Raw genomic sequence first — 11,518 nt, 5'->3', positions numbered from 1 at the left:
TCAAATTATTTCATCAGTACATATAACAGCTATTGATTGGAGAGCTTTGAGAGGGTTTAGTCCAGTCTCAAGCAAGCATCTCACAGACATGGGTGAGAATTTTATAGTGCCTTGGTTTGAGTCCAGGACTTTCATTGTGTCAATATAAAATCAGACCGATTTCATGGGTCAAGCTTAATAAAACCAGTCTGGAAATGCTTTGCTTGAGACATACACAAGCATCATATTGGAGTACTTCCTGTGTGAACTATGAACATACTGTTAAATAGAAGCTTTAGGTTTATTTCACCTTTGCTACAATATATATAGTTATAAAAAAAAATCTTATAAAAGAGGTCAGACTCTGTTTGAACTTTCTTTTGGAAGAGATTTTTTAAAAACAAAATATGAAAGAATACTTCTTTAAGATGTCAGGTTACCTTTTTTTTTTTTTTAATAGCAGAGTAAATGGTCCAAAATTTCAAAACTGAGTTTTATAAAAATGTTCCTATAAATAAAAAGTTTACCAAATTCTACTGAAAACAATCTGAAAATAATGAAAAAAAGTTCTTTGCTAAAGTGGTGCAACATTCAGAAAGTGAACTACATAATGTACCCTGTACATTCATGAATTTACGGTTTGTTAATCTGATGGTCTGATTCTCATCACCCACAGACTTTGCATCAGTATAGTGGCATGCAAATCAATGGCATTGCTCTTGAACTGCAAAGATAAAAATGATATGTCTCTGTTAAATCCACCCTCAAATCCTCAGAGTTACCAGATTTAGAAGACTAATCTGTTTCAAGGAAATAGGTTTCTCTTTAAATAAACAAAAAAGCATGTACAACAAAGAGTATCTAAATTGTAGTTTCATCCTGCAGGACAGATCCTCTACCTTCATTTTAATACAATTGTTCTCTTCTGACCTGTGCTGTCCACAGTTTGGGTCAGATTCAAAGCCTGCTGTGAACCTCTTACAGTTTGAGTTAGGCCATTTAGACCAGTCTTTGCCAGTCCTGTCCTTCCTTCCTTCCGTTCTTCCTTCTTCATCCTTCCTTCCTTTCTTTCCTTTCTTTTTCCTTTTCTTTTTCTTCTTTTCTTTTTCCTTTTTTCTTTTCTTTTCCTTTTTTCTTTTTTCTTTTCTTTTTCTTTCCCCTTTTTCCCTTTTTCTTTTTCCTTTTTCTTTTTTCCTTTTCTTCCTTCATCTTATTTTCATTCTTCCTTTCTTTCTTCCTTTCCCTTTCTTCTTTTTTCTTTTTCTTTTTTCTCTTTTTCCTATTTTTTTTTCTTTTTCTTTCCTCTCTCTGTTTCTTTCTATTCTCTTTCTCCAGCTAGACATTTTCAGTGGTTTTAGCTCCCTGTTAAATTCTTCTCCTAACCAGGGCCAACTTCCTCTATCAAGAAATCTTGATAGTTCAGTCCAGCATGGTGTGGATACTGATGAGGACAAAAAATGAGGGCACGCAGCCTCTCGCTGGACAGGCATTCAACGCCACTCCATTTCTTCTGTGTCTCCTGCTGAGCATAAGGGCTGGGGACCAGAAGTTTTTTACATGTGGCTATACAGAGCATTACCTTAGATAGGTGGAATCATGATTATACGCTTCCTAAAATTAGAAACTGGAGAATAGATCTCATGTTAAAACATTTGACAGTAAATTGGTAAGGCTTAAATTATTGTCATCTGTAGTTTTTCTTGACACCTTAGAAATTTATGAGGTCTGCAACATGATACTGTCTTTGTCAGGAAGGGTGAAAACGTTATAAGCAAAAGCCTAGTGCCATCATGCAACACACCTGTGTCTTCCAAGGATCACATCGTGAGCTAGATTTTAGGGGCTTCAGGCACATAGGTTAGCCAAGTCACAGCTCTTCAGCCTGTAAGGTAAGATCCTAATTTAAATGGTAGTTCTTTGCAGTTTTAGCTGTTGAATGATTGCTGAGGCTAATTACAGAGGAGATACAAGGACACAGGTCATTAAACAGGACAAAAGTGGGTGGCTTAAGGAGGAAGAGACTTTTTCTCTGTTTATATAAGCCTTCCTTTGCCTTCGATAGAAAGTGGAGCTTGTCACCACCACTGGTAGGAGTCAATATGGAAAGGAACAGCACAAAAAAAAAAAATTGTTTACAGGGATGCTGTATTTTAAGGACGAGATGCAGGAGCTCAGGTTATTTGTACCATCAATTTTAATAGTAAAATATGTCTTTATAATGAAGTCTCCAGGTTGTCTTAGAGGTCAAAAGTATTAGAGTATGATCCTGCAAAGTGGCAGTCTCACTGAAGCTGTATCCAAAGCGTGGGCATGTGTAGTCAGGCCCTTCTTCGGTTGGAGCGCTGTCCAAGATGAGCATGACTCACTGTTGTAGTGACTGTAGGCCCAACCCAGTCATTGTTCAGAGCTCCCAGTTCACTCAGGGGGCTTTCAATCAGATGGATCTGGACCCTAGATTATATAAAAAGCTTAGCCATACTGGGCCAAGTGCTCAGCTGAGATTATCGTCGGATTTCCTGTACGCAAATTATGCTGGAAGAATATCTTGGGAAGTAGCCAGAAGTACCTAGCTGCACACAGGTTTTCTATTTCCTTAATCTGTTGACAGTGGCAGTGCAGTGCAGTCAAAGTCTGGTTGATATTTAACCTGGAGTTACGTCATACCAAACTCTGGATGAGTAAGGATTGGAGGAAAAAAAAAAAAAGTTTAGTGGAGGACAGCCGGTTTTCTGGAGTTTATATTTCATGATGTAAGAAAACAGCCTTTTTTATGAGGAAACTATTTCTGATAATAAAGCACATCTTTGTTATATGTTAGAAAATTGCAATACTATATATAATGAGGGCAAGATAGTCTTAGCATTGTTTATACCAAGTAGCTTTAGGCTGTGGACTCTGACAAGTGCACTCTCACAGATAAGGTTTTAACAATCTGGGCCCCGAATGAATCCCACAGTCCCACTGAAGGAAGTAGGCCTGGCGTAAATAATTGCGGTAAACGGACCTTCCCTTGGAAGCGAGGGCCACAGAAGTGGGACGTTAGTCCTCCCTTCAGAGGTTGCAGAAGTGTTAGAAGAGTTCCAGATGCATGACAACACAGGTGTGGTACCACACAGGTGTGGTAGGCAGGCGTCTGGCCTTACCTGCTTTCAAGTAGCTACCTCAGAAATGCTGAAATCCTTTGTCATAAGCTTCGAGGAAGCAATCCTATTTGTTTATTCAAACCAACACCCCGAGCAGGGTGAGGCACCTGGTGCTGGATGTTCATTGGCCATGTTTTGGTGTCATGTTGCGTGACTCCTGCTCGGGCAGGGTAACGCTGAACTTCGGAGGTAGGTCCATGGGAAGGCATGAAGATACTCTAGAACGGAGGAAAGGCTACACAGGAGCGAGGGCGGGTAGGCAGAAAGAGGTCATTAATAATCATCACCAAGGCAACTGTTACTCATGTCCATCAACAAAATAAAACCTGAGGCTTGCTTATGGGGTGGGAGAAGGAGTGCTATTCAAATCTGGAGTCACATCAATGGCACAACTTTTATTGGGGTGGGAAGAGGTGTGTAAGTAGTTCAGCCCAAAACAGGCTTTCTCTCAGTCTAAGATATTTCCAGGTTTATATACATACATGTATATAAAAGGAACTGTGAAAGTCTTAAATGGTCATTAAAAGGCATCTTGTACTCACAGTTGTCATCTCAGCAGCGCAGTAATGTGTTTTTCTACACTGGTGCATTTCTTTGCAACACACCAGTGCAATGCATTTGTCTGTGCCCAAAGGCCTGAGAACAGGGGAACACAAACATGGAGGTGGAGTTTCAGTGAGAAACGGTGTTTCCTTCTGGAAGTGGTTGCTCCCTTTTCCTGAGCTGCTTGCCATAGCTTAGAAAAAGAGAACACCACCACTCCATCTCCCTCTGCCACCCTAAAAAAAGGACATTTGGCAACATAGATTGGTGTTTTGTTGGCTTTGTGCTCTGGGAAGGTGGGACTACTGCCCGGGCTATTGGGCAGCTTTTTCCAAAAGTCAGATGATTCAGAAGTGAAGGCACCTGGAAAAGGCCCAGTTCTGTGGTGCTATCATAGCAACTGGCTTCAGAGGTGTTATTCGTTGCACAGAGAGAATACAGAAGCATATGTAATGCATCATTATTTTCTCTCTGCTGCTTTGTCCAGGTATACGCATGATTTTGTTAGCCATAAGTCATTGAGAAAGATTGGAGATGCCAGCTTATAGTCCAGCCTTTGCCTTAAAAAATATATTGAACAATGAACTTCACCTATGGGTCAAGCTTAATAAAAATGCCTTAAAGGTTATGGCACACATCTATCTGAGCATTGCAGTGGTAACTACACTGATTTATATAAGCCTCTAAGCAACACTTAAGTCTGTCTGTAGAATTTTGGGCAACACCCAGGAGTGTGCAGCTATCCCAGTGACCTCCCAATGCAGTGGTCTAATCTTTTCATCCAATGGCAAGCTACGTAACATTTTCCTGCAGAGGCATCGATCACTGTACTAGCGCTTTAAATCTATTGACAATACTTTTTGTGGTCTCCTTAGCAAAACAACCCTAATGAAGAAACAGTCCAAAGATTCCCCAGGGTTCATGAACTGCAGATTGAAAAACTACTGCAATAAGCTGTGTTCCCACTGTATCAACAAAAGAGTCCTTTGGCGGGCATGCACTTCATTATTTGTACCAGTTTTACAAATAAAATAAACAACAAAACTCTAGTCAATGCAACCATCTAAATTAAAGCCCCCTCCTCCTTTTTTTCCAGGAACAGAACAAAACAAAACAAAAACTTACCCTAGGATTGTGCCAAAAATCTCATATGGATGCATTAGGCCCAAGCATTGGGCATTACATTACGTTACATCTAGAGCAGAAAGCAAACTCAATTTCTAGGAGCAGTCAGGAAACAATGATACATAAGGAAAGAGTGGAATAACAACATCCTATGAATCATGCTCATCCTTTGCTGTTTTGACATGTTACAGGAGGAAATGTGAGAATTGCCTAGGGGAATTTCTAGCTTCTTCAGTTCTCTTCCCTTCTAATATCAGAGTCTTCAGTTCTCTTCCCTTCTAATATCAGAGAGGTATCATAATGCAAAGCTTGAGCGTGAGGGTTGCTTCTGCTATGAAATTGAATGTTACCATTTTATTGCAATGCCATTTCAAGACACTATCAATTTGGAACCATTTTCATTTTTACTTTTCACTGAGTTGGACACACATAGAAGCACCAGTAGTTTTACTTTGTTAAAAGTCCCAGCCTGCGGGGTGTGTTGAGAGAACAGCATTCAGGGTCCACAGCGGAGCCATCAGGTGAAACATACCTAACACACAAGCTGGAAGAAATCTGTGGGGTCAGTTTTCGTTCTGGGCCATACTACGATAGAAACGTTACCTGAAGATCTCCCCTTCTTCTGAAGAGGCAAAAACCCGGGGGAACAACCTAAGTGCATCAGCATAGCTCAGTCAGCCTCAAAATACTGAATAACGTTCAAAAGATGTTAGTTCAGTGTTCAGGCCTTGTGAGGACTTTCGAAAAAGCCCTTCAGGCCTGTGTGACCCACATCTATGTCTGAAAAGTGAATTAAACAGGGCCTTACAATTAGAAACTTTTCAAATAAAATAGTGAAAGTTAAGGACATAAATAAAGCCTCCACAAGAAAGAAGTGTTTCCAGCAAGCTTTATTCTAGTTATGACAAACACATCTTGTTTATCCAGATGTGGAATAATAAAGTATCCATCAGAAATCATCACAGCTTCAGTTTCTGGTGTTTCACTTCCAAAACATAATGGGACTTTTCTGCTTCTGTCGAAAAATAGAAGGCAACTCTTCCTTCCCTGTTACTGAAAACTCAGCCACCTTTGAGAAACTCAGAACTCTAAGGTCTTTCCTCACATATGCTCATGTATCCTCACCAGAAGCATCAGGTATTTCTCATCCAGGTACCAAGACTACACTTCTATACAGCAAGAAGTTTTCTTTTTTCTTCCTCTTCTCTTCTTCTTCTTCTTCTTCTTCTTCTTCTTCTTCTTCTTCTTCTTTTTTTAAATATATGTATACAATGTGAGTGCAACTTTCAAAACATGAAGCTGATTTTCCAGTGTTTACCACTTCTGGTAAGTTTTACTGAAGGAATAAATTCCATCAGGATCTCATAAATCTTGTTAGCAGCATACAAAGAAGAGAAATAGCTGAGAGGGCTGACAGTAGACTAGGATAGTCTCAGAAACCATACGTTTTTTCATTTAGTGCTTATTCTAAAACCCAAAACAGCCAAAGCAAAAAGGGTATTGGGAGAACTTGCCCTGAGCACTTAGCATTTATGCTGCTTATGTTACCTTTTTGTCGCTTTTAGCCCTTTTCTTGCTTCCCCTCTTGATAGAGATGCATCAGCAACATTGCACACCCATAAGCAGTCTTGGCCATGTTTGAGTGTATGCCACATGCAGTATGTCACAGTGCTTTAACATATTGTGAAGAATAGCCGCTTAGCTTTAACTTCAGTTTCTACTTTATCTATTTTATCATGGCCCACAAAATACTACAATCACATCTGTTCCTAGTATATGAGAAATATTTTTGTATAATAAGACTTGGCAAGGTAAGTCATAGGATAAACATATTCTTGCAATGAATCCTTCAAGCTATGTATTGGCATTTCTGTTACTCACTGTCTCCAGGACTGAAACACTTGACCCTAACAGCACATGACAAAAGCATTCAAACCACCCATATTGTACAACTGGAACTCAGTGACTTTAAATCTTATTTCAAGTTTTTTGGAGAAAACATACGTATTCTGCTATAACAACTGCAGTTAAAGGGCAGTGACTAGACAGCATGAGCTTTCAGTCAAGATTTAGCCTTGCTCTTTATTTTGCTACTGAAAATTGTATGTTCCATCACACAGCATGCAAGCACTCCCGTAGTGATCCCAGAAATCAAGCACTCAGAAGTTTGAAAAGCATTGTGAAAATTCATATAATTCTACTCTTCCTATATACTCTCAATATCATCTTTAATTATGGGATTATTTTCACCCACATCTAACTGTTTCCCATTCAACTACTTCTTGACTCAGCCTCATTTCTCTCACTTATATCTTTAAGTTCCTGGCTGCTTCTCAGCTCTCCTATTCCAGTCTTACTCTTCCTATGCTGTTAGTCCTAAACTCACTGCTGAATATCTAATCCTTTTGCATACCAGGTCCGAGGTCAAATCCAGCAATACCCCATTTTTCCTTCTTCATCCTCTTGCAGTTACAGCTCAGACAGCTGATGTCTTCCCCATTATTCCTCCCTACCATTAACAACCAATTATAGAAGATCAGGGACCCCTTCTTCATTTTCTATCTTCTTTTCTTTTTGCTCCAGCTCCTTGTCAGATCAATTTCCAGCACTTGTTTTCTTTAGAATCTCCTTCACTTTTCTTCTGATTGATAACGTTTTTTCTGACTTTTCCACTCACCTGCTTCCCGTCCACTCAGTCTCTCCCAGTTCTTAATCCACACCTGACTTCTAGGTTTTCACTGCTTCTGCAGCATGCAACATATTTTTTGTTTCCACACTCCCTGAAGGTCTGCATGATCAGCTAAGTAAAAATGCAGGCGAGAGTAATTTTCTACTTTCAAAACTGGCGACTGACTTTCAGACTAGCTGAAAGCAAGAGTCCCAGCAGCCAGGGACTGACCCGTTCACCACATAATGCGGTATGCATCTTCAGTTGCACATGGCTGCAAGGGGATAGGAAAAGCCCATTTGCTCAGTGATGGGGCATGCTTATATGAGAGAACATAAGTCATGGAGGATTTTAGATGTTTAGGAGTGGAGAAAACCTACTGAGCATACGTGAGCTACGCTTTCCAAAGATTTCCAAAGCTTATGGGGATGTTGTGCCCATGTTAATTGGAAAGTACTGAGTTACTAAAAGATGAGAAATGAAGGGGAAAAATTAATGCACTTTTCCCAAACTTAAAAAAAGGACTTTTTTTTCCCCCTACTCCTCCCCTAATTTATTTTGCCTGGTGCAAAGTGTTGGATTGTTTCTTACATCTTTAGATTCAGTTCCCCACTTACTTTTCCCTCTCCCCCACCAGACAAGGAGAAAAAAGTGTCTTCCGGTATCTCATTTCAGTAGTGGCCATGAAAATCTACCCTTTTACTGGATGACAAACTACACAAGCTTGCCTGAGGCTGCTGCAGGTGGAATGTGCTAAGCAGGCCAAAATGGCATTTTAATGCCATGACCGACTCAGCGTGGCCAGCCTAGAAGACCCATCCTACTACATCCTTGCAGCATGCCTCCTCTTTTATGCCAGCTCTCAGCTTTGCTCTTGGAAATTGCCAGACTGTCTGGTGAGCTCATTGTTTTAGTACTGTGAAACAGTTTAGTGTTTATAATAGGTTTATAGAATCAAGAACCCAGCTGTGGCTTTAGAATTCATGGTTTGACCCTGGAAAGTATTAAGAAAAAGACTGAAATTATGCCTCTGAGATATAGACCATTACTGTTTCCAGCTGGCCCAGTCGATCTTCTTAAGAATCGACCGTTTTGGCCAAATTAAAGTGTTTTCAGGTTTATATTGGATGTTGCAGATCACGTGCAGATATTTGTCCAAGATGCAGGGGGGTTAAAAGGAAAGGCTGTATTTTAAGAAAGAGGCATCACTATTCTTAGGCACAAGACTGGATCACAGACAATGCAAAGCTCCTCAAGGCTTCCCAAATTGCTAAAAGGGGCTCATACGCTCACTGAGCTGCTCCTGGAAGGACAGCCATTTATATAGCTGTGTGAGATGCTAAAAGACCAGAGTCAGGTTCAAGCAGAGGTCAGTTAGAAACAACTCAATAGGTAAGGTATAAAAAACACACTCTGCTTTCCACCTGAAATGGAAGCATCTGTTCATATTATATTGAAATGAAGCATCTTTACTTGAAAAACGGTAGCCAAATAGTTAAATCCTGCCTGGAGCGAGAGATGAATAGAGAAAGCATGGGAAACAAGATCATTAATGCAAAGAATGACCACAATAATAGCACATACAGTTGTGCTGGTCCAACCAATAAACAGAGTAATGTATGATTCTCTTTATTAGACTGATTCATAAAGAATGCATGATTTACTTGCAAAGCTATTCAAATTTTGGTTCAGCTTGGCCTTGACAGAGAAAATGATATGGCTTTGAAAGCCAGTCGTGGTGTTTTACTACTCTTTGGCACCACAAGGATATCCAGCATTCTTGAAACTTTTGTATCACATGAAACTGAGTCATGGGAAAGTGCATATTTTCAGTTCCAGTTAAAGCACAGGGAACAAACTGCTCATTCTCTATTTTTGTTGTCCCAGAGGTATTCCACAGGTTTGTCATGTTAAGAAGCAGAAGACAGGCTTATTCTTGTTCATAATATCACCAGCATTGTACTCATTTCTAGATTTCTAACTAAGAAGATTCAAACAACCTACATAAGAGGAGGAGGTTGCCAGATCTTTAAGGGAAAAATGTCTCTCAATGCCTCCATTCAAAAACAAAACAAAACAAAACAACAACAACAGGGATACTGGACAAAACTTTTTCACCAGAGAGAGCTTACATGGTCTCAACCGTTAAGGTGTGTTATTCCCAGCTTACATCAGCTCAATTTCTAGAGAAGTTCAATTTCTCAAGAAAACAATGTATCTTATGTTGTTTTAATATTCAGGTACTGTTGAGGTCCACATAGCAAGATTCCTCTTTGCATAGAAAATCTTAGTGCAGAGAAACCAAGAGAATGCAGCTTGTCACCTAGATGCTAATTATGACTGTCTACATACTTACAGCGTTGTTTCCCATCATGCAAAAATCCAGGCTACTATCTGCTGAGATTATGCCCCAAACAGACCAGTTCATCACTGAATCAGTATCTCCTTATTCCCTTTGCCTCTCCCTTTTCCCCAGGAAACTGCTGACCACCTGCAATACTATTTCCCTCTCATGGCTCAGACCTCCCTCCATAATGCCTATCTGCAGTTCAATAGGTCTCCATGTTCTTGGTTGTTTTTCTGCCTTCAGAAACTTTTATTGCTTTTTCAGGGCCAGTTCTCCTAGATAATACCTGAAGAACTTAAAAGATTGTTCTGTTTCTTGTTTCATTTAATTTAAAATGAATATTAGTTTATACTTGGCCATCAGCAAGAAACAGTTTTGCAGGTCAAATCTGCAAAAAGAACATTCTTGCATCCATCCACTGTTGGGGGTGGGATGGGGGGGGAGGGAGACTCACAAGGCACAACATGCTTTTCATGGTATCAGAATTTGTACGGCTCTTAAAGGTGTGTTTATTTTCTTGTCTGTCTCCATAAATTTAAATGCAAGTACAAAAGATTCCTCCCGCCTCCTTACATTAGAAATAAAAGTGAGTGAAGCTGTTTAATTTTTGGGACACTGAATTGGGGACTTCTTTGTTTAAAACCTCTGGATTCTGATATTATTTAAATTCACTTTAGTGGATATTGGTATTGGCCAGTAAGCTAAAATAGTCTCTTGAATTTACAGGATTTAATAATTTCTATTAACCTACGTGGCTGTCTGCTATACAAATCTACATTCCTTAGGAGTTTCAAGATGGTAGCAGGAGACTTGTCTTCTGAATTAGGAAAGCAGTAATCTTACTGAGAGCACATTACTAGCTCTTCTGCCAGCTCTGAGTTTTGCAAAGATGCAAGTCCTTTAGGGTCCCCCAGCCAGATGACAGCAATGTAAACCTCCTAGCATGATCCCCAGGCAAGGCACAAATCTTCTGGGCTTTCCTAGCAAAGATACCACAGTCAGCATTCAAAGTATAATGATTTTCACTCTCCCCAAGCAGACAGTGGAAAAGCATGGGAAGTTAGGAAGTGCATGCAAAGGAGGTCATGGATGCTGTCCTACTTTTTATCTTGATGTTGAAAGATGCACTTTTGACGTTTTGTTAAAGAGGATCTTCATGCAACTGCTCCCTTTCTTCCTTTGCTCACCACTCGATGTCAGCTAATCTTTATTTACTAGATAAAGTGGGCAAAAATGAGATGTTTGTTCACTACAGTAGCAGCTGTGCAGACAGGTTCAAGACCTGTCATAAACACAGTAAGGTCTATGTTTAGCCTTGCACTGATAGGACACATAGCATTACAAGATAAATGTCAGTAAAAGTAGGGCTGAACGCTGATACTATTTATTATAGGAGGTGAACAGTGTTATCAAAGCTGCCAGGTGTAGAAGACTCATTTATTACAGACAGCTTCAATATCTTTGAAAGGAATAAAATAAAGAAAACCCATTCAATTATTGCCAGGAATGGCTCTTCAACCTCCCCCGAGACAATTATTTTAAGTGCTGGAAGGAGAGGAAATACCTCATTATTTTAAGTGCCTTGAATTGCTTTCCATCCTTCCCTGTTCTACTGGGAAAATATTACACATGGAACAAATACTGTGGAATCAATACTCTTCCTGTTGTCAGCTTTTAAGAGTACCTTCACTAACATTTATGGACAGGGATCAA

The sequence above is a fragment of the Struthio camelus genome, chromosome Z (genome assembly GCF_040807025.1).
Source record: "Struthio camelus isolate bStrCam1 chromosome Z, bStrCam1.hap1, whole genome shotgun sequence".
Classification (NCBI taxonomy): domain Eukaryota; kingdom Metazoa; phylum Chordata; class Aves; order Struthioniformes; family Struthionidae; genus Struthio; species Struthio camelus.
This window is presented reverse-complemented; position numbering follows the sequence as displayed.